A 5,305-nucleotide genomic window follows, 5' to 3' on the forward strand; every position below is an offset into this window, starting at 1 on the left:
CAGCTACTGATTGCAGGGTGACCTCTACGGCCCATGAGAAAAAATAGTTTTCTGGGAAGGAGCAGAAGGGTAGGACCTGAGGACTATAGTAACTGAGGAAAATTCCTGTGAAGATGAGTTAGAATGAGATGCATCTTCTGTGTGTGGTGATGTCTGACAGAGAGATATAGAGGCATATTTACATGAGGGGTCTCCAGGTGTCTATCATGCTATCAGTAAAAGTTATCTGGGACATTTATGAATTTTAGAAATTTAAGTTTATAGTACTGTACTAATATATTTTGTTTATAATAAAATTTAAACAAAACATAAATTTTTTAAAGTTGCAATAAAAATAAATATAAAGAAGTTATAGTTTTTCCTGCATCCTAATGGATGATTTTAAGTCTCCCCTGAGTTTGGTTAGTTCTTTCTACTCTAAAAGAAAGTTTACAAAGCTTCAGATTAGAAGGAAAATAAGTCCAGTATGAAATATAATGGAAGGCTGCAGATGCTTCTATAAATCTAACCTACACTCCAAGTAATGAAGAGAATTTCTGGCTCACCTCTCTTCCCAAATGCATTTTTGTAATGATTGTAGTAAAACATGCAGCTAATTGTATATTTACTTCTATTTCTGCTACAAGATTATAGATTCTTTAAGGGATGGACATTTCTTATTTTTCTCTCATGTGTGATCATCTTGTTCATTATATATCTTTAGGAGTAGTTAGAAACTTTTTTTTTTCCTGACATGGTGTATTCTTAACTTTTGCTACATAACAAACCATATCAACCTTGTTGGCTTCAAATGGCAAACATTTATTATCTCACAATTCTATATGCTGGTTGGATTGGTGACTCTGATCTCCATTGATATGGCTGGGCTGAATGGCCTAGGATGGCTCACAAATGACCTGTCAAGTGACGGCAGACACAAGTGAACCTCCTGAGATTAGCCAAGCCCAGCCCAGACTAGAATAACCCATCTATGCTGCAAATTCCAAGAAATGATACATATTTGTTGTTTTAAGCAACCAAGTTTCAGGATTTCCTGTTAAATGGTAACAGGTAAACAAATGTATTGTCAACCTAGGGATGGAGTCACATACAGTCCTTTGAAGTGACTAAAGCGTGATTTATAAATGTCACTGGATTCTCTCCAGAGAGCTTTTGCCCTTCATATTTATCATAATTTTTCTCATTACTTTTATTGTTATCTATGGCTATTTTTAATGTATCAAAGTTTATATATTTATGAGGTCAAATCTTTCCTTTAAGGAGTCTGTCTTTGCATATTTGTTTGATAGGCTTTATCATCCTGAGATTTGATAAACATTCACTTAAAATTTAATTTGAGTATTTTTCTGGTTTTGATTTTCATGCATGAGGGTTATCATATCTGCTGAATAAATGGATTCTGTCATCATTATAAAGTGACATTTCTCTTTCTTATAGTTGTCCTTATTTTGAATTTTACTTCATCTGATATTAATATTATAATACCAGCTTTCTTATGCTTAGCTTTTTAAAACATATCTTCCATTTTAAACCTACCTGTGCTTTTATTTTTAAATTCTTTTTTGAACAGTACATAGTTGGGTCTTGATCATCTCTAGGTTTCCTGCTACTGGAGATTAAACCGACCTCAGGCATGCTAGGCAAGGGCTCTACCACGGAGCTACAACTCGGCCCTTTTGACATAGGTCTCACTATGTTGCCCAGGCTGGCCTCAAACTTACAATTTTCCTGCTTCAACCTCCCAAGTAGTTGAGATTACAGGCTTCCATCTCTTGATTTGTAACGAGAGTGTTCAATTCATGTACATTTAATGTAATATAGATGCAGTTTGTTTCAAGCTATTTGATTTCTATTTGTTCTCTCTCGATTTTCCTCTGATCCTTTCTTTTGCTTTAGTAATATTTTTTACCAAAATATTATTTTATTAATAAAATCTATCATATTTGTCCTTGTAATGAAAAGTTTCTGTCTTTTGAAACTCATTTGCAATTAAATTTTAACTAATACATCTATATAACAGTTTTCCCAAAGAGTTGGACCATGGAAATATATCACTACCTTTGTAGTAATATGCACTAAACAAACAAACCTCAAAACTAACACACCTAATCCTTGTAAAATCAACTAATTATTTCTCACCAAAAACAGCTTCACACACTTCAAAGTGCAAAATAAACTTTTCTATTAGAACCTTATTTTGGGATATATAGTAACTCTAAAAGCAATGGAATGCAGTATTTTACTACTTTTGGGGACAATACAAATTTCTGTTAGATAAGTCATATTTCAGAGCATGTGAGCTGTGATCTTTTGACAAAACATTTAAGCATAGACCTCAAGCCTATTAAGACTACTGATTTTTGTAAATTAACTTTTTTTGATGGAAAGTGGCAAAAAAACCTTTTAATAAAAATGATGATTTTATGTTCATTTCTTAAATTATTAATACTTATTTAAGAACACTATATAAATTTTCTTTACATCAGTCAGTCATAGTGGTTCACACCTGTAATCTCAGCTCCTTGGGAGGCTGAGGCAGGAGGATCACAAGTTCAGGGCCAACTTGGGCAACATAGTGAGACCTGTCTCAAAATAAAAAATAAAGGCAGGAATATAGCTCAGTGGTAAAGTTCCCCTGGGTTCAACCCCTAGTACCTAGAAAATGTTTCTCTTTAAGAATCGTTGAGACTATTTTTGATTCTCTGTCTTTGGTATTATGTTTTTAGTGGTCACTGTAGGGATTACCTAAAGCACCGTTAGCTTACTATTGTCTATAATATTGTCTAAATTATAACACTTCTCCTGCAATATAAGAACAGTTCAACTGGATAATTCTCTTGAACTAATACTCCTATCATATATGAAATTATACATGTATATTTTACTTGTATATAAATTATAAACCCAACAGTACATTGCTATTTTTGCTTTAAGTAGTAAACTATTTTAATAAAGAATTGAATAAAAGTAAGAAAAAGTAGTCTTTATATTGATAAATATAATCTACATGTATCTATAGTTTTCAGTACTCTTCATTTATTTCTGGAGTTCAAAGTTTCCTTCTCATATCATTTGCCTTCAGCCAGAATTTTCTTTGGTATTTTCTTTTTTCTGGGTACTGGGAATTGAATTAAGGGGTACTCAGCCACTGAAACACAACCCCAGCCTGATTTTTTTTTTGTATTTATTTAGATTCAGGGTCTTACTGAGTTGCTTAGCACCTTGCTTTTGCTGAGGCTGGCTTTGAACTCATGATCCTCCTGCCTCAGCCTCCTGAACCATTGGGATTATAGGCGTGCACCACTGCACCTAGTTCCTTTGATATTTCTTGTACTACAAATTTGCTAGTGATGAATTTGCTCAGCTTTTAATTATATGAAATGTCTTCATTTTAAAATTAACTTTAAAGGATGTTTTGCTGAGCATGGAACTCCCAGTAAATGCTTTTATTATTTTTCTCTTCAGCACTCTAAAAAGGTTCTTTGATGGTCTTATGTGGTGAAGTCACTGTCATTCTTATCATTCATTGCTCTTCTGTCTGCAATGTGCCTGCTTCTTCTGGTTGCTGTTAAGATGTTCTCTTGATCTTTGGTTTTCAGAATCATGATCTACCTAAGTGTTATTTTCTTTGTAATTTTCCTGATTGGGGTTCTGTGAGATTCTTGTATTTAAAAAAAAATTCTTTCTATAGTTGTAGATGGACAGCATGCTTTTATTTTAATTATTTTTATGTGGTGCTAAGGATTGAACCCAGTGCCTCACATGCAGTAGGCAAGTACTCTGCCACTGAGCTATAGCCCCAGTCCCCCAGATTCTTGGATTTTTAAGTAAATGTTTTAAGTCAAATCTGGAAAAATTCTGTCCATGATTTCTTTAAATATACTTTCTGCCCCATTCTTTCTTCTTCTGGAACCCTAGTTAGAGATTCCTTGGAGCTATCCAACAGGTCATTGAGACTTTGTTCAATTTTTCCCCCCAATCTTTTTCTTTGTGTACTTCAGTTGGGATGGTTTCTACTGATCTGTCTTCAAGGTCATTGATATCTTCCTTTACATATTTAAATCTGTTAATTCCTTCTGATAGACTTCTTAAAAATTCATTATTATAGGGGTGAAAGCTTCACTGGGGAAGTCTCCATGTATTATGGAGAGATAGATGCTGCTGCCTTTGATTAGTCTTGGTCCTCACAGCTCCAAAAGTAAACAGGATCTTGGTAAGCTCTATAAGCTGAAGTCCAAAGCTCAGCAGATTACAAACCAATTTGGCCCCTCAACACTAATCAACCTCTTCAATTTCTCATCCATAAAACAGGAACCAGCCAGCACCCTTCTATAAAGCTCCATGGCCAATAGCATGGTAAAAATTTCAGGCACCCCTGGGACAGGAGGTAGTCTTATTCCTGAAAACAATCCGATATTGACCAAGAAGAAATTACAGGATTTAATAAGAGAAGTGGATCCAAATGAGCAGTTGGATGAAGACGTGGAGGAGATGCTGCTGCAGGTTGCTGATGATTGCAATTGAGAGTGTGAAGACAGCAGCCTGCCAGATTGCTTGGCATTGCAAATCCAGCATACTGGATGTGAAAGATGTCCAACTACATACAGAATGCTGGTGGAATATGCGGATCCTAGGGTTTGGCTTTGAAGAAATACGACCCTACAAATAAAGCTCGAACCACAGAAGCTCAAAAACAGAGAATGGCATTGATCCAGAAAACAACCAAGAAATAACACACTGAAAGGTCAGGGAATGGACAACAGTGTATTTGAAGGTACTTTGAGATTTCAGCCATCTCATCCTTAGAATTTTTAAAAAGTGCTTCAGAGAAAAGCATGTATGCATACTTTTTATTAACATTGCAGGAATATCTATAAAGAATGAGAGGATCTGCTAAAAGAATAACATCCCCTCCCCCCAAGACTTCCATTCCTTTTTCCCTGCCATATCAAAGAGGAGCAGTGTGCCTTCCAGAGAAGAATTTATTTGTAGTTTATTATATGAGTGATTAAATATAGGACCAAGCATTACAGTCTTGTTGAGTGAGACAGTATTAACAGGATTTGTAGAGGGTTTTGTTTCCTCCTCCCTTCCCTCTTATCCTGTACTTTGTAATATCAGTGTTTATATGAATATGAATTTTATTTGCTTTCTCACTTCTAAATGTTTGATTAGGCTTTTGTTTAGATCCATGTTTTTCACCATTATATTGCTCTTTCACTATAAATTCTTTAGTATATTTTTGATAGGTATTTAAAGATTCCCGTCTGTTAACTCAAATGTCTGGATGGTCTGTGTCTCTGTA

General features: G+C 34.8%; 1 pseudogene; it reads left to right on the forward strand.

Annotated features, from left to right (window-relative positions):
- The first annotated feature begins 4,155 nt into the window (after window positions 1-4,155).
- LOC101961389 (transcription initiation factor TFIID subunit 12 pseudogene) lies at window positions 4,156-5,050 on the forward strand (annotated as a pseudogene).
- Window positions 5,051-5,305: the final 255 nt, after the last annotated feature.

Source organism: Ictidomys tridecemlineatus, chromosome 5, assembly GCF_052094955.1.
Source record: "Ictidomys tridecemlineatus isolate mIctTri1 chromosome 5, mIctTri1.hap1, whole genome shotgun sequence".
NCBI lineage: Eukaryota > Metazoa > Chordata > Mammalia > Rodentia > Sciuridae > Ictidomys > Ictidomys tridecemlineatus.